Source organism: Sinocyclocheilus rhinocerous, unplaced genomic scaffold (genome assembly GCF_001515625.1).
Source record: "Sinocyclocheilus rhinocerous isolate Xijiao unplaced genomic scaffold, SAMN03320098_v1.1 scaffold657, whole genome shotgun sequence".
In the NCBI taxonomy this organism is placed as follows: Eukaryota; Metazoa; Chordata; class Actinopteri; order Cypriniformes; family Cyprinidae; genus Sinocyclocheilus; species Sinocyclocheilus rhinocerous.
Window position 1 is genome coordinate 94821 of NW_015648616.1, and position 19041 is coordinate 113861.

At 38.0% G+C, this 19041-nt stretch overlaps 1 long non-coding RNA gene and 1 pseudogene across 1 annotated transcript; both read left to right on the forward strand.

The window, feature by feature from the left end:
• The window catches only part of LOC107710006 (uncharacterized), a 5568-nt pseudogene extending 3859 nt beyond the window's left edge, over positions 1-1709 (forward strand).
• A 9334-nt stretch (positions 1710-11043) lies between these two features.
• Positions 11044-14068, forward strand: LOC107710007 (uncharacterized). The gene is made up of 3 exons (XR_001636546.1): positions 11044-11058; positions 11341-11400; positions 14037-14068. It is a non-coding gene; the product is annotated as an uncharacterized LOC107710007 (long non-coding RNA).
• The last annotated feature ends 4973 nt before the right edge of the window (positions 14069-19041 follow it).

Genomic DNA, 19041 nt, shown 5'->3' on the forward strand with positions numbered 1-19041 from the left:
CGTGGCGTCAACCTTGATTGCATTGTCACTGATCGTCATCCACAAGTACAGAAGTTCCTCAGGGAGAGAAACATAACCCATTACTACGATGTCTGGCACATGGCAAAAGGTATATTGTCAGTGCCAATATGGAGCTGATTGACGTCCATAGTCCATTATACCATACAAAATCTATCAGTTTTGCTCCAGCCTTTTCCTTTCTTTGAGTTGTTAGTGATATCCTTTTGGTCAGAAGGACCTGATGTTAGATTTTTTTTAAGCTTGCGTAAATATCCCATTTGGTGAAAAGACTTGTCCTTACTTTGAAATTGTGACACTATGAGTAAATGGTAACAAATGCTTTGAAATTGATTATGAAATGCTACAATAGAGTAATCACTCAGTTTATGAGTATCTTAACTAAGTGGAATGTATTTTGCTTTCACTGTAAGGAATTTCAAAGAAACTGGAAGCAATCAGTAAGCAGAAAGACTGTGAGAAACTCAAGAAGTGGATGAAAAGCATCAACAACCACATATACTGGACTGCAGCTGGCTCAACCTCCGAGCCAGAGAGAATTGCAAAGTGGACCGCGATCCTGAACCATGTTCGAGATGTCCATACACATGAGGATCCTCTTTACCCCAAGTGCGAGCATGCGATCCGCAAGACAACTGACAAGAGTAAATGGCTCCAAGCAGGTATTTAATCAATATACAGGCTAAATGTCAAAACAGTAAACAGACAACTACACAGTTATTTAGTCACTTTCAGAAATTGACCAGAGATCATCGTTGTAATATTCTGTACTGTATTGTTTTCTAATGATATTTTCTTATTGTCTGCAGATACTCTAGCTTTCAACAAGTTGGAGAAGTTGCTGACAAACAAAAGAACGCTGAAGGATGTTGGAAAACTGAGCCCCCACCACCAAACTTCATCGTTGGAGGCTTTCCATGCCGTCATCCTTCGTTTTGCCCCAAAGAATGTTGTCTTTCCCTTTATTGGAATGCTGTGCAGGTAAAAGAAAGTTTGTTTACTCAATACTTTTGGGAATTGTAGCCTAAAATATCTGTCAATATTAACACGTTTTGTCTTGTACTTACAGACTCTACCTGGCTGCTATGCATTATAATGAAAATGCGGACCGACCACAGGCCGAAACGGAGGAAGGTGTACCTCTCTTCAAAATCTCATTTCCAAAGGCTAGGAAGGGAGAGTGCAGAGTTAAACCTCAAAAGACACAGCCGACCTTTGGTAAGGGTTCAAATCAATTCAAACAACACATATTTTGGAATTCAAAAATGTATTTATCTTGATGAAGAATCAATTAAATACAAAAAACACAGTAAAAACAAAACCCAACCAATTAAAAAGAAAAAAAAAAGTTTGTGCTTGTGTTTTATGATACAGGTTACGTTGCTGACATGATGGACCTAATTGAGAAAGTCTTTGTCAACCCTACGCCATACACCGATGCGCTGTTGGCCATCCCTGTCCCAGAGGACCTATCAGCGCAGTATGAGAAGCCGGACAAGGAGGAGGTCATTGCCAGCTTTGTGTCAAGGTTCAAACGGGGGGCAGTTTAAACCCTACGTAGTGGCCTTCCTCATCAGGAAATTCTGAGCGGATGCGCAGGACCACACAAGCTGGAATAATGACCCGGATTCTGCGTCCCAGGAGGCCCCAGCACCAGCTCACAAATGAACGATAGGAGAGATACCTGTAGCGACTGAACAATTGATTCTGATATTTAGTCTCGCAGAGATTTAACATTGGTTTGTGTTATTGTTGTCTAAACAAATATTCTTATGCTCCTATGGATCATCTTCAATGCTTGTTTGTAACATTTTTCAAGTTTTTTTTCTCTCTGATGTAAATAAATCTTGACACTGTCTACACTATTGAATGAAAATTAGACACAAGGTTTGTTGGTGGAATAAACAGTCAAGACTCAAGACAAGACTTTATTTCTTATTTTATTAACTTCTGTAACAAAGCACAACTTACTGGTGTATTCCTCTCAAACGTAGAGATCAGAGCAACATGAAAAGCCAACAACGTAGGCTAGCATTAGCTACATAATAATAACTGTAACAGCATACATAAACAAACCAACTAAAAAGTACTGTATCCAGACACAATATTTTAAACTAACCATTCGGAGACGTCCTGCTGTAGCCGCTGAGTTGCAACGTCTTCATCCGGTGCTTCTCCATCCGGATCAGATTCTGGGTCAAACTGAAAAGCTTGAACGACTGCATGTCTACGAGCCATTGCGATATATCCACTGTCAACATTAGCGCATGGTACCGTGGCCGCAAGCTGGTTAACGTCCTAAGGAAAGCTCAATGTGGGACTGGCTCGTAGTGGCTACACCAAGGCTGAATTTCGGGAAAGAGACTTCAGATACAGTACTAGGGACCACTTAGGCCTATATAAAAACATCCAAAAAGCAGCATGTCATGGGACCTTTAAGAAAAAAAATTCTGTCATAGGAACAGTGGCTTGGCTATCTCCAGCAGCGATTTACTCACCTTCTGGTCCCTGCGGGCGCCAAGGTCAGATAATTTGCGCTGGGGCGTTAGGAAGGTTACGACCTTTGCGTAGCATTTATCTGATGCGCGGCTGCTTGTCAGCATTTGCAGTGCTACAGGGTTGTGATGGGGTTCAGGTTGTGGCGCTTTCTAGGGACACGTTCTCGGCTTCTCAGCGTAAAACCTGATGAGTGGATGCACCTGTCGCCTATTTATACCCGTATGCACGGGGAGTGGCTCAGGTATGCAAAATCCACTAGCCAAAATTCATTGGCGTTTTCTCTGAAAGTCAGAGCGGATTGGGGATCTCATGTAAACCCCCTATGTCGTCACGACATAACGTCTCCGTTCCCTCCATCAGGGAACGAGGGTTACGTACATAACCGAGACGTTTCCCTTGCAAGTGGCTGTTTAAATTTCACAATTCTAAGTAAAAAAAATAAAAAATAAAAAATAAAATCAGAATTGTGACATTCAAAGTTGCAATGACCTTTTTTTTTAATTATTTTTTTTAATCCTGTGGCAGAAATGGGTTTGCATAATAATGTAATGCAATGTAATAAAGGTCTTTACTGTTACTTTTGATTAATTGAATGCATTTTTTGCTGGAAACATCATTAAAATAAAATATGAATATAAAAATACTGACCCAAAACTTCTGAATGATAGAGTATGTAATATGCTATTTTTTTGCTTAAAAGTAGTTACTCTAATAGCACCTAAATGCCCATAAATAATAATGTTGAACTTGATATAGATAGAGCGAGTAGCCTCATTCATTTTTACATGCCATTTAGTGCCTTAGGTAAAAACAATCCATGTTTTTAAATGTCATTTCATCAGGTTCATTACAGAAGATGTGATTTGAAAGAAGTCATAATTATTTGAATTCATGACATTAACCAGACCTGGCACAGGTGCTACACAGGCCACTGTGATATAATGAATGTGTCTTATTAGTGTATCGAAAGCCTTCTGTTTCTTTTGTTGATTCTTTTTCATTCCCTGCGGCGTTAAAAACCCTTTTCCTGCTGTGTCTTTTCACTTTCTCCAAGGTCTTTTCTATAACTGTTCATCTTTTTTCCTTATTTTTCCTTATTTTTTTATATTGCACTTTTCATGAGAAAATTTACAGAATGACTTTTAGTTGATGAGATGGTACATTTTCAGGTCTCTTTAGAAATGCACACAAAATATGTTAATATTTCTTATAATAACAGACACTGTGGATTGAGTGAATCTTATTCAGAATGGCCCAGCAATGATTTGAATGAAAGTGGATTAATATACATTTAATTATTTATTAAGCACACTTCAAGGCCAGCTGGTTCGTATGACTTTCATCCGTTTTCACAGAGATCAGATTCGGTTAATTCATCTTGCAACCCTGATAGCAACAGACTCCGGGGCGGATCCGCCCTCAAATCGGCAGCTCCGCTGTACTGTCAGACTCTGTTCGGTCATTCGCCCAGAATATGCCCCGCCTCCGGACAGCGCACTGTCTCCGTTCCGGAGCTTGTGGTGACTCCGACGCGGATCCGCTCTGGAGTCATTTTGCTATCTGGGAAAGCTCTTTCTGTTTGAAGGTATATTATTTATTTATCTTATCTTTTTCAGGGAATGACATCTGATTCTTGACATGACAAAGGTCTGTTTGGTTCAGACTTTGAACTGGAAATTGATGGGAGAGTGTGAATGTGAATTCACAAAGTGTTTAAATACAGATGTGAACGTCTCATTTGCAGACAGATTCCCCTCTGGAGGATGTCAGTAAAAGTCAAAAGCTATGATAGAAAACATGTTGTAGGTTGTTTGATCAAATTATTACACAGATAAGCCATACTGATATTATAACCTCTGCTGCCCTGAAATTATGCTATATTCTAAAAATAGTAAAAGCTCATTTATATGCAAGTCATGTATCCTCATTTGTAAGTCACTTACTGTAGGTTAAAAGCATCTGCTAATTTAATAAATGTAAATGTAAGTTTCATTTGGTGTACATTTACCAGCTCTGATAGTTAAATATTTTAAAGGGTATTACCCTTTTAAAAGCATAGTTCACCCAAAAAGGTTTTACTCACCCTCATGTTGTTCCAAACCTGTAGGAATGTCTTTCTTCTGTTGATAAATAAAAGCAGATATTTTGAAGAAAGTTCGTAACCAAACAGTTGCTGGTATCCATTGACTTCCACTGTATTTTTTTTCCATACTGAGGAAGTCAGTGGGTACCAGCAACTGTGTGGTTACTAACATTCTTCAAAATATCTGCTTTTATGGTCAACAGAAGAAAGAAACAACCGTTTGAACAACTTTAGGGTAAATGATGACAGAATTGTCATTTTTGTGAATATAGTAAGGTAGTTGTTAATATACTGAACAAAATTATAAACGAAACACTTTTGTTTTTGCCCCCATTTTTCATGAGCTGAACTCAAAGATCTAAGACTTTTTCTATGTACACAAAAGGCCTATTTCTCTCAAATATTGTTCACAAATCTGTCTAAATCTGTGTTAGTGAGCACTTCTCCTTTGCCGAGATAATCCATCCACCTCACAGGTGTGGCATATCAAGATGATGATTAGACAGCATGATTCATCATTTACTCACCCTGTTGTTCTCATGCAGTATGCCCTTCTTTTTTTCCAGACCACAAAATAAGATTTTTTAACTATCCCTTCAAATGGACGAAGGCATCCAGCTATCGCTGTAGCTGAATAAACTGCAGAAATAAGTGTTTGACTGATGAAACATGAGAATCAACACACAACTGTAACAGTATATGGTTTATTTGTGTTCTTCAAGCCATTTCTGGTATTTTTCATAAGAATAATGTATATTTATAAAGCAATGCTAATCGACATAGCCTTTATCAATGTATAGAATACTATAATATAATATAATTTCTGCCTAATTCTGTGATAAAAAACCTCATCAGGTAACAGAAAGAAGTTATTTCAAATCTTCAATTGATGCTAAAATGCGCAAATTTGGAGTAAAAATACGTTGTTATTCTCATAAACTGTTGTACATGTGAGAAACTGACCTTTTAGAAGCTTTAAATCAACTGAACCATTTGTTTTGCAAAATGATTCACTGTTTCGAATCGCTCGAAACGCTTTGCCTGCTAATCAAAACTGAGTACATGCAACAAAATCATGCATAAATACAGCTTTTACAAACCCAATGCAAATATTTTATTGAAAGTAAAATATATTGGGATTTTTTAAGGATTTTTCTCTTCTTTTTTTCCCCCACAAAAAGCATTACTGCATCTTATTAGAATGGATGGACCAGCCATCAATCTGAGTGGGCCAGTGCCTCCCTGGCCCATCGCCACTGGCCTGCACTGTATTGTTCAATTTGACCACTGGTTGGCATTACCCCAAATCACCTTGAGTCCGTTTGTAAACAGACTAGTCCTTCTAGTCTTTCCAGAGATGTGTTAATTTTGGAAATGCAATCGCAGGTGATGAGAACACTGGGGTAATGAGGACAGTAATTGTCAGAGCATATCAAATTAGCTCCCTCTCGCCATTGACTTGACAGAGTGTTTCCCCTCTCTAAGATGTCTCCCCAAGGCAGACAAGAAGGCTCTGCAGTCCTTTGACAACGTTTCTGTCATTTTAGACAGAGTAACAAGAACTGGAGCTCTTTTGGGAACAAGTGAGTTCTCTGCATAACAAAACAGCTGCGCTGGAGTCAAAGAAGCATATCCACAAAACAACACTGATGTGTCATCCACAAATCACGCCAGACCCGCAAAATACACTCACACACAGCTGCCTTTTCTCCGTTTGTACATGCCAGTTTATCAAAATAATGAACAGTATGCTTATTATGTATTTAGATGAAGACAGATGAAACCACAGCAACTAAACTTTCAAGTTGGAAAAAGGTGTTTAATAAAAGACTTAAAAGGTCAAAGTACTGAGTTTTGAAAGTCTAGCAGAGACACATCATGTTCTTCTGTACTTTTCTCATGCAATAGACATGCAACTTTGGATGAAACTACTTGAAAAACATTTGAAATATAGAGTTTGTTGGTAGAGCCACAATACTTGAAATGATCCAGAACCATCTGTTATAGAGAAGACTGGGGCTAGTTGTCACACTTCATTTTTATTATGATTATTTTTTTTTAGAGTAGGGTTGTTTTTGAAAATAAATTTCACCCAAAAATGAAAAATTGCAGAGTGCTATTTACTCATCCTCAGGCCATCCAAGGTATCTTCATGGGAACAGATTTGGAGAAATTTAGCATCACTTGCGATGCGATACACATCCTCTGTAGTGAAATAAACTCATCGACACCTTGGAAGGCCTGAGGGTGAGTATTTTTTGAAGCAACTGATAATTTTTGTGTGAATTATTCCTTTAAGTATTGGCTACAAAACAGCTATTAAATATTTCAACTTTTATTGCCCAGGAACAACCAAAAGCAGCATGCTGCCACACTATATTGGGTAAAATGTTTATTTTTTTTTATTGACACTGATTTAAGAAGAATGCATTTTTTAAATAACTAAAATTAAAAAGACATTTTTAGGCTACCTCACTATAGAACACATATTAATAAAGCATGTAAAAATCAATCAATCAATCAATCAATCAATCAATCAATTAATATCATTGTTCTACGAGATTTAATTGACAGCAGGCCATTGGATTATTGAAAAAATAAATAAATAAAATGAAAAATAAATAAATGCACACCCAAGCTATCGCAAAACATTGTGGTATACTGTAGTTGGACATGCTACCGATTTTGTATGAATAAATCAATCAACCCAAACTTACCCTTTAATTTCATGTTTGACCATTTCAATCTTCGAAATACTACAGTTCTGAATTTCACTTTGTTTTATTTCTCTTCTCCTGCCCTTCAGACACCAGATGCTGTTTAATTCAGACAAGTGAACAAAGGATAGATTCCCCCAAAACAGACTCACTGAATAACAAAAGTTGTGTTTTTGAGGGATGAAAGTGTCCTTTAATCTTCAGCTTCATTTTTATCTGTACAGTTTACAAATATCTTTTTATTTTCCATTTGATGTATTGTAGCATACAAATGACAATTGAATAAACAAAGATAACAACAAATACACAAAACAAAACCCAGAGGCAGCAATCATGTACAGTAGGCCCTCTACACAGATCAACATGGTGAAAAAGTAGTACACAGCATACCTACGGGGAAAAAAAAAATACATGTGTGAACTGAACGCAATGTTTGTAGACACTTAATTACGTTTATTGCAATTTAACGAAATGCATTCGTTTAATTTTATATGAAATGCAATAGCTGAATTTTAGTGCTTTTTGAGTCACCAGAAAAGTGCATCTTTATATGTAAATTTCATATTTACTTCTATTGTATTTGAAATGTGGTGAATATGCTGTACTGCTGAATGCACTGACAAGCATTAATGGTAAACTGAAATATACTTCGATGCATTTCTATTGAAATGTATATGTATTTGTAAAACACATTTGTATGGAGGAAGTTGCAGTAAAATATATTACCTTTCAATATAATATTGAATAACAAACTACAGTTTAAAATGTAATCTTTGCATGTGTTTTAGTATGTTAGTCAACACATCAAAATAATTGTGCTTCTTTAAAGCACAACAAAACATAATGATTTAAAATGTACTTTAAAATTAAAGTTTAGAAAGTGTCTCTCTTTACGCACACTTAAGTGGCCTTGTATTTTATTAAAGTGATATACAAGTACAATTTAAATATTCTTTTAAGATTTTAAGTACACTTCGTGTGCACATTCAATACAACTGAGCACACTTTTTCACAGTTTATTCTTATACATTTTTTAATACGTTTGATTCACTATTTTAAATATTTAAAAATTGTGTTGTGTGAAAATATCACAATTTCTTTCTTCAGTATTTTCACAACCTGATACAGGTGACCTTGAAAATAACAGCATGGGATTGCTAATCAGCTGTGATCTTCCCTGCGGAACATCTGTCCTGAGCTTCTTGGTATTCCGGTCAAGAGCTGACGTCTGAAGACAGGCAGAGGCATGGACGAGATTATACACTAAGTTAATAGGAAAAACAAATGTGCGGTGTGCAGGTGTCACAGGCTGACACACAATAAACATCATAAAGATACGTACACACACACACAGACATCAAACAAGAGTGAGATTATATTTCTGAACATCCTAGAGACACTTCCACACTCAGATTTATTTCTGCCATAAACACAGATAAGAATGAACAAGCTTCAGTAAGAGATAATAAGATTTTCTCCTATCAGGCACTTTATGTTATTTACTGTAAAAAGGATTTGGCCTATCAACCAAAGACTATATATTCTTACTTTTTTAATTCGTTTTTTTGCAGAACATTTATCTTAAAATTGGTCAATATGTTTCAATCATTTCTTGATGTAAATCAAATTTGTTTTCTATTATTGCAAGGCCACAATTAGTGAACATAAAGATTCATTTTATTTGAGATTTTTCTCTAAAGTAAATACACCACCAGTTTTCTCACATGTGTCCTATTAGAATCATTCACTCTAAAGCTGGTTATAACATCAGACTGCTGCCATCTGTTAGTGAGCATCAAATATATTCAGGATGTGTTCAGGTACAAGGAGTAATAGTTTAATTGCCATTCTAGGCCATTCTCATTTGTTTCTTGTGTTATTGCAAGATTATGGAAGTGGGTTTGTGAATACAAATAGGTGTTTTACAACAGGGATAAGATGACAAATACCCATGGTACTGTGTCAGTTTATGATATGTCTTGTAACGGAATGATTTAGTTATGCTTTACATGTTATTTATGTAAGCAGTGTAACTATATTAACACTCTAAATCCTACTCACCTGACATATTTATGTGGATTTATTTGATGACCTTTTCTGATTTCTTTTATTTCACATCCAGTTCTGGGAGATTTCATAGCACAGATAATGAATAACAAAATTAAATAACATTGGCAAGCCATTTTTTAAATGGTGAATATGATATTTTCTATTTCTATTTCTGATAAAGTATTTTTGCTTTTACGTATGTATGTTTGCATGTATTTGTTTGTTTAAAAGGTTTGGGTATTTTATTTTAATTTGATGTGTGTGTGGGTGGGGTGGGGGTGGTATTTATAGTTTTGGTATTTATCTATTAACAATTTTATTCTTCCAAATTTTTGACTATGAATTTTGTACAGTACTACTAGGAATATGTAGCAAGCAAACAGGGTTACTTTTGGTCTCATGTTAACTTAAATGTTGTCTTAATGCCAAAGGTACATGAGGCTTTCATACAGCCTTTCAGGCTAGCTAGCTAGCTAGATAGATAGATAGATATTTCAGGATGAGAATGTGTAAGTATGCTTAAGATGCTTACTTAAGATGCTTAAGTATACTTATTTTTTTACGTGGATAGTCAAATGCACAACCTTCAGGCGCTCGACACATGTGCACTAGAAAGATTCATCCTTGACCAGTGTCTGTGCTTTTTCTCCCCAAAAGTTATGAGCGATAAAAATGTTTTTGTCCTGGTCTAAACTACTAGGGGCGGTTTCCCAGACAGGGATTAACATTAATCTTAGTCAAAAATGCTCATTTAAAATGGACTAATTGAAGAAGCATTTCTCAGACATGGTTTAAAATAGTCTCAGACTTTCCCTAATCTTGATATATAAAGTCTCATTTCCAGAAGGAGGATCAGAACTAATCTCGGTGTAAGTGAAGGAATACCTTAAAGCTGGCCAGAGGCAGGTTTATTTTCAGATTAACTGATGTTGGCCTCCAGGTTGATCTTGTCAATGGAGGAAAATGGATTACCTGGACTATTTTAACGATAATGAAAGAACACCACTAAGACCAGACAGAAGGACAGTTATAGACCGGAACAACCCACTGAATGATTTTGATGAAATCAACTTTCGCGACCATTTAGGAGAAGACCTATTCCTCATTCCCTGCAAGTAAGCACTGATCACTTTGAGGTATTTGGCATGTGGAACATTTAATCTTGAAACAGATATTTGTGTGGTAGTGAACCAACTGTGTGCTAAATAGTCTGCAATGCTATATGTGAACTGAAAGATAACTACATCATGCTCCCTCATTGCTGCATCATTGCTGCCCAAGCCATCTGCAAGGTGGAGTTCTATGAATATGGTCAATTCCCTGGAGTCACTGGCTGTATGTGTAACTGGTGTGAATAATTTATTGACTTAATTTAATTTGCTTTCTTTTCTTTCCTAAATTGTATTATTATTATTTTTTATATGCTGTTTATACCGTTATAAATTCTATGTGTTTCATAATAAGAATGGGTTAATGAACTCCACGAAATTTTGTTCCTCTACTATTGTTCGCAAGTTAAAAAAAAATATAACGTTAAAGTCGCGGACTTTTCTTTAGGAGTTTGTCTGGGGAGGGAACGATATCAGTGGAACACATCCGGGGTTTCCCCGCGTGCGACATGTGATAGCCTCAGTCTACCTGTGTGCGAGGCTAATGAGCACATGTAATATGTTCTCCCCGTGAATGACTCTGGTATGGCAATTTATTTACATTTATTTCATTCTTTTCCATTATTGTATAGCCTCAGTCTACCTGTGTGCAAGGCTAATGAGCACATGTACTATTCTGTTCTCCCCGTGAATGACTCTGGTATGAAGATGTTTTTTGTCTAAAATGCATATTTATCGCTGGATGAATGTGATTACTTTAGACTAGCACTCCATTGTGCTAGTTATGATGCAAATGTATATTTTAATGTTATTTAACTAACTTAAACTACATTGTGATGCTAACTAATTAGCATCATATGTTTAGTGTGCCAGAGAGGGAGAAGCTGTCGCCTGTTGATCCACTGATTATTTCTCCTTGTTACAGGTATGTTGTTTAATTAGTTCTGTTTTATAAAAGAAAAGAGATTTAGTTGAATGTGTATTGTACGTAGAGTGTTACGGGAGAAAATCCGAGTTAATGATTCATGCAGTGCGTGACGCACATGGTGCGGCCTACACATAGTACGGTGCTAAACACATTGAATGATTAATTTCACTATGTAACGTATAGGAATACTGATTTATTCATACAAATGGTATTATAATTGTTTTTGTTTTATTTCATTATAGTATGTTTTAATGTATAAATACTTGAATTAATGCATAAGTTAATAATGTAATAGATTTTCACAACACCGATGGGGCTCTTTGAGTTTAATCACTTACCGCAGGGGCTCTGCAATAGCCCCGCTAGCTTTATGCGCCTAATGATGAACATCTTCGGCGATCAAAATTTCTTGACGTTACTCTGTTATCTTGATGACCTACTTGTGTACGCCCCAGATGAAGGTGAGGCAATTAAGAGGCTCGAGATGGTGTTCAGTAGGCTCAGAGAGCATGGGCTAAAATTAGCCCCCAAAAAGTGGGTTGGCAAACCACGCGTTTTGGTGTATGATTCTGTGACTGTTCCGACCATGTCACATAATGGGCCGAATAAACCAAAGTCTTCCACTCCTGCCAATGCTGGTTGTGACAATGTTACGCAGCAACTACGCGATCTCATTGGCGAGCTTGGAAACCAGATCTGTGATTCAATTGTTTCACGGTTGTTAACCAATCAGAATTCTGCATTACCTAATTCTTCTCCATCGTTTGAGCAGCAGCCTTATGGGGCCATACCCCTGTCTACAAGCCTCGATCTGTCCAAGTTAAATCTGATAGTCAAGGCTGACATTAGAGAACCACAGATGTTCAGGGGGGACGGTAGCGATATTGGAGCAGTGACAGAGTCTGATTTGATGATGGAGGATGGGGTAACCCCATCCCAAAGGAAAATTAAATCGTTCCTTGGGATGGTGTTGTATTACCAGAGGTTCATCCAAAATTGTTCTACCATTGCGAAACCCCTGTTTGGCTTGACAGCGGCACCGAGAGGCAAGAAACCTCCGGAGAAGAGTGTTTTGTTCAGGAAGTTGAGTCCTGATGACTGGAAGAAAGAGCACAGTACCTCAGCAGGGGTTGAATCGAGAGCGATCTTCTGGGTTGTCCAAGACATTTCGACATTTGTTGCCTCCTGGGCAATGCCCATTACCAGTCTTCTCGTTAGACGAACTTCGAGACAGGTTGGAACGTGACGTTCTCAGATATGTCAAGTGTTGCAAGCGCTGCGTTGTCAGTAAAACGCCTGAACCCGAAGGCAGAGCCCCACTAGAGAGTGTGAAAACGTCAAGTCCAATGGAGCTAGTATGCATCGATTTTTGGACCGCAGAAAGTTCAAAAGGTCGTAATGTGGACGTGCTGGTCGTAACTGACCATTTTTCTCGGATGGCTCATGCTTTCCCATGTCGTGACCAGTCGGCAAAACAGGTAGCACGACAGTTGTGGGATCGCTATTTTTGTGTGTACGGTTTTCCTGACAGGATCCACTCGGATCAGGGGGCCAACTTTGAGAGCCAACTGATCCGAGAGTTGCTGCAGGTCGCCGGTGTGAAAAAGTCCCGAACAACTGCTTACCATCCAATGGGAAACGGCCTTGTTGGAACATTGATGCTAGTCAGCCACATCAGTCCGAGTTGTACAACCAAAAGACAAAAGGTCGTAACATTGAGTTGGGTGATCAAGTTCTGTTGGCCAACAAAGGTGAACGTGGGAAGAGGAAACTGGCGGACAGGTGGGAGTCCACGCCCTATAGGGTAGTTGCGCTGAACCCACAGTGCCACATTTACCGCATACGTAACACCAAAACAGGTCAGGATAAAACCGTTCACCGCAATTTGCTGTTGCAAGCAAATTTCCTTCCACTTGAGTTGGAGGAACCTGAACCATCTGAGGATAGTGGTGAATCTGTCTTTAGCAGTAGAAGTGTGTCAATGGATGTTGTTGGTCCTGTATCTGATTTGTGTTCTTTGTCTGAGCGAGTCGCCAGTTGGGTGGAAGAGATCGCAGCTTCTGACGACCCTCAGCAGAGGTTGTCCTTCTGTTTTATAAAAGAAAAGAGATTTAGTTGAATGTGTATTGTACGTTGAGTGTTACGGGAGAAAATCCGAGTTAATGATTCATGCAGTTCGTGACGCACGTGGTGCGGCCTACACATAGTACGGTGCTAAACACATTGAATGATTAATTTCACTATGTAACGTATAGGAATACTGATTTATTCATACAAATGGTATTATACTTTTTTTGTTTTATTTCACTATATGTTTTAATGTATAAATACTTGAATTAATGCATAAGTTAATAATGTAATAGATTTTATATCTAATGTAATATTGTAAAATAATTATTGTAATGTATTAATAGGAATATTAATGTGATGTGTAAGAAAGACAAGAGACATTGTAAACAGTATAATTTATTTACATTTATTTCATTTTTTTCCATTATTGTATAGCTTCAGTCTACCTGTGTGCGAGGCTAATGAGCACATGTACTATTCTGTTCTCCCCGTGAATGACTCTGTGTGCCAGAGAGGGAGAAGCTGTCGCCTGTTGATCCACTGATTATTTCTCCTTGTTACAGATTGAGTAAAAGAAAGTGCTGAATCTCATCAATGAGTAGTCGTGTGGTCTTTATGTGTGTGAGGGTGACCGGTCCAGACATGCTACATATGTATGTTCCCATAAAGTGTCTCTCTACAACAGATGCTGAAGAGTACATAAATCATAAAAACTGTTTCTCAATAAATGTACAAAGTGTGTGCACTCCCACTATGTACAGTAGTTTTCCAAAATTGTTGCATGTTGGAAAGATGGAACTTATGACTCAAGGATTTTCCAAAACCCCTCTTGTGTGCTCAGTTGGAAGGAGGCCAACATAATTGAATCATACTTGGTAACAGTGGGTATGCATGCACAGACCAACTTCTCGTTCACCCCTATCTTCATGCAGTCACACCTGAGTAACAGCAGTACAACCAAGCTCACATCCAGCACAGTGTTGACACTGGTGCTGCTTCATGTTTCTCCCCTTCTCCTTCATAGCTAACTCAATGTGACTTATCTTTCATCTTCATTTCATATTCTTCTTTTAAATACTTTAATTTGTGCTCATGAAATTCCATGACCAGTTTCTCATGTATGGTCAGTCTCTTGGTCCTTCTGTCTGGATTAGTGACCTGGTCTTCCCGTCTGGCTGCTTCAGTCGTAGTGGGCCGACCTGCATCCTCTCTCAGGCCGTCCGAGCTCTGGGGATCAACTGGAAAACATTGTATTGATGCATTAAAGATCAGTGTTTAAGTTGTGTTTATTATATATTTTTGTTATGGGAGTATAAGAGATAATGGAGAGCATTACATATTCCCTGAAGTGTGAGGATGGCACATGTTGAATGAATGTTGCCTACCAAATGAGGACTGGACCTGCACCCCATCTGAACTGTCCAGACGGTCATCACTGGGGATACCTTCCAGGGGTTGCTGGCTATGGATGATCGCAGTCAACAAGTCTCCTAGCTCATCAGTCTCTGGTCTTTCTGAAGGTCCACCTGATGCTGACCTGAAACACTCAGCAACAGCTTTTGTCTTCTAAAGGATAGTTCACCCAGAAATGAAAATTACTTCATGATTTAATAACCCCCAAGCCATCCTAGGTGTATATGACTTTTTTATTTAAGACAAATACATGCAAAGTTATATTAAATGTCCTGGCTCTTCCAAGCTTTATAATGTTAGTGAATGGTGGTGCTATGATGGATGGATGCACTTTTTTGGGTTTCAAAATCTTAACCATGATGAGTCATGCTGTTTGTTCTCAGTAATCGGGTGGTTTAACACAATTTGCCTTGAGACTTTTTTTTTTAGTTTTTTTTTTCAAATTCACAGAAAGTCTTTGAACGTTTTATTTTACCTTTGTCCATTGTTTGGTTGGATGATTTACTCCAGTTCTACACAACACTACTGTTTTTTTGGGTTCCATCCCAGGTTTTTCTAGTGTCCTCACATAAGCACTATGTGCACATCATTAAATTGATCAGGCTTCACAAAGAGTAGACCGGGGACCGTCGTGGCCTAATGGATAGAGAGTCAGACTTGTAACCTGAAGGTTGTGGGTTCAAATCTCAGGTCCAGCAGGGATTGTAGTTGGGGGGAGTGAATAACCAGCACTCTCTTCCACCCTCAATACCACGACTGAGGTGAGACCCTTGAGCAAGGCACCGAATCCCCAACTGCTCCCCGGGTGCCGCAGCATTGGCTGCCCACTGCTCTGGGTGTGTGCGCGCGCACACTTAAGATGGGTTAAACGCAGAGCACAAATTCCGAGTATGGGTCGCCACACGTCACTTCACTTTCACTCCCTAGTCTAGTTAATCTGAAGTTAAGAAATGTCTCAAAAAGCCATTTTTTTTAGTCTGGATTAAAGTAGAATTAGCCTAGTTTTGATTTAACATAATCCGTGTCTGGGAAACCACCCTAGAGTTTTCCAACTGTGCACATATTGTGCTAATGATGAGATGTTGGTCATGTGTACTGTAGGAATAGCCTACATCTTTTTGGACACAGCATACAGGTATGTAACTATTTTACATTTTGCCAAATTAGTTAATTCATATTCGTACAATCTCATTTGTACGGTTTTGTACAATATGCTTGGTTTAGGAATGGACCTTCATGCTTGTGTTTTTGTAAAATATTCCTTATGAATAACATTATGCAAATTATTATGAAATCAGCATCTCGTAAATAGTTAAATTTTCTCATGAGATCGAGATGGTTGATGAATCTGGACTCTTTATAGTAATGATCTTTTAGCATGTTTTTGCATTCCTCTAAACTGTTTTTTTTAATTGTTTTTCTACATAAACATGCCAATAATTGTTTTTGTTATTTTTTACTGAAGAATATTTTCATATAAGCAATGGTAGACTATAAACAATGGTTAATAATGGCTACTGTGGTGGACTATAAATGTAGTTGAATGAGGATTTTAAGGCCTGATATTTCATCATAGATTCACTCTGCCAATTTAAACTGCCAGTTCCACGCACACTACCAACAGTACAGTTTCATTTTATCTGTCAGGTTGAAGCTAAAACACACTGGCAACCATATACTTTTCATCTGTGAGTGGCAGGGGAAATAAAAATACAGGAGTTTTTACAGAGAAACAAACGTTGGCTTTTCTACATATATATCACTGAAGTATAAAGAGTTTAGCTCTGGAAAAGCTTTCCTAACAACACCCAGTTCATTTTTTGATAATGCAGAGATTTGAATGCAACGTCTCAAGGATGAAGTCCTTATGCACAGAGCATAAACTTCAGGAGTGTGGTTTGCATATTTTTCTCTGTGCTGCTGGGAGTCTATGAAACGTTAGACAGGTTTTTGAAAGCAAACAGATGGGTTTATACCTGTGGATTAATTCGCTAGTTTTAATTTTGGGTTAATAGTCTGAGGGTTCCTAGTAATTCTGTATCCCAAAGTCTTGTTGGGAGCATTGTGAAGCTGGTCTAAAGCATTTAGCAGAATGTTCAAGTTGGTGAAACAATTAAAATGGATGGTGACCAGGGATATCTGTTGTCACCATTCCCATTCATTGTATGGAGCTCGGCTATCAAGATAGGTATGCTTACGAGTTTGGAAAAATATGAGAAGAATAAATAATAACAACATATTCATTTTTGAGTGAAGTTAATAAAGTAAAATAAAAACAAATCAGTATATGCTTGACCTTTACAACTTTTCATTCAAAAGTAATCAAAAGTTGATAAGCAATAAAAGTTAATAAACAGGTTTTAGTCATAGTCAGGTTTTTCTAATAAAGCTGTGATCAGATGAAATAATGAAATATTTAATTGAATACATTCAATTGATAAAGGAATGTTCCTGGTAGAGGAATGTTCTTGGTTTGAATACAACTTAAAGGGGTCCTATTATGCTTTTTCACTTTTTCAACTTTAGTTAGTCTGTAATGTTGCTGTTCGAGCATAAAAAAGATCTGCAAAGTTACAAAGTTCAAAGTCCACTTAAAAAGGAGATATTTTATTTAACAGAAATCACTTTTCAAAAACTACAAAGAACGACTCGTTTGGACCAAGGTTATTATAGTTTTGAATTTTTAAATTAGTTTTATTTTAATATAGTTTTCAAATTTGCTGTAAAATTCAGTTTAGTTTTTATTAGTTTCATTCATATTTTTGTTAGTTTTAGTTTAGTTTTTATTTTGTGAACGTATTTTTATTTAGTTTTTATGTAGTTTAGTTTCAGTTTTAATTCAAGTTTAGCAGAATTAACAGAACCCTTCCAGAGCGCAGGCCAAAGAAAGACGTATGCATAATTTAAATTTAGTGAGGCAAACATATAGCGACACAAAATTAACGCATGCTGAGATTGATTAGATAGTAAAAGTATACAAATATATGCCAAAGAAAGCAGGCAAGCCTTTTTTACTAAATTAATCAACACAAGTCGTACTTAATGTCATATCCAATGATGTGTTGAGATATTTAGTATGAAAATAAATGTAGCCTGATTTGGTTATACGTCTTTTCTTATTTAACCATAATCATGACCATGCCAATATATCCTCCGATCGGAAAGTGGATAGTATTTAAGGATGAAGCAAACGCTGATTTTTTTCCGACGAACCATTCTCACGGAGGGTAAACGAAGCTGATCTGTACGATCTATTCTTCACCCTGAAAATTAGCCAAGGCGGCCAATAGATCGAGCAAAGCCTCGAACTCGCCTCACTCGACACTACCATTGTCCCGCACAAGACCTGGCTCTCCTCGAGCTTTGGGTTGCAGCGGCAGGCCTTAAACGAGCCTGGGCCGCTCCCCAGTTCTCACCGCGGCTCTTACGGCCGCAGCGCCACATGTAGCCGGGCCTCCAGCTCACGCTAAAGGTAGGTCGTTTGTTGTTAAACGACATGATGACATTATGGATGTTGATGTCATTTTTGTAACCAAGACGCAAAACTGCGTAGAACACACAATTAAATTACTCAAATTTTCTGTATAAATTTTCACTAGCTTTTTACCTGTATTTCAAATTACACATTATACTCAGATAGACAGATAAGATGAAAAAGATTTGATTTTCGTGAAAATCATTTTATGATGCTGTAAAAGTCGTCATTTTTCTCCTGCAACTTCTAACCTCTCTTCCTTTTCAGTGGTCTCCAGCTTTTATAGCACACTAGCATGAGGCTGCCGCTGCAGGCTGCACAGGCTCTCCAGCATTTTCCCCCGAATATCACAAGCCCCCGTGGCGCAACGTTGCCCGCTGGCGTAGCTTCCCAAACTCCTATCCTTCCCCCTCCCTTCCTTCTACCTCCAGTGGCAGACGTTAGCGTGAGGCTGCCTCCGCTAGCGATTCAAGCTCAGCCACCTTACTCTTACTCTTCCGCTACTTTTTTTTTTTCCTATCAATGGCCAGCAGCCCCCGCTGCAGACGTCCAAGCAGGGCATCATCAGCCAGCAACGCAAGCTTACTGGCCTCCTCCCTCATTTCCTTCTACCTCTTCCTACGTGCTTCCCTAAGCACCAGAGGCTAATCCGTGCGTGAGGCTGCCTCCGCAAAAGGTTA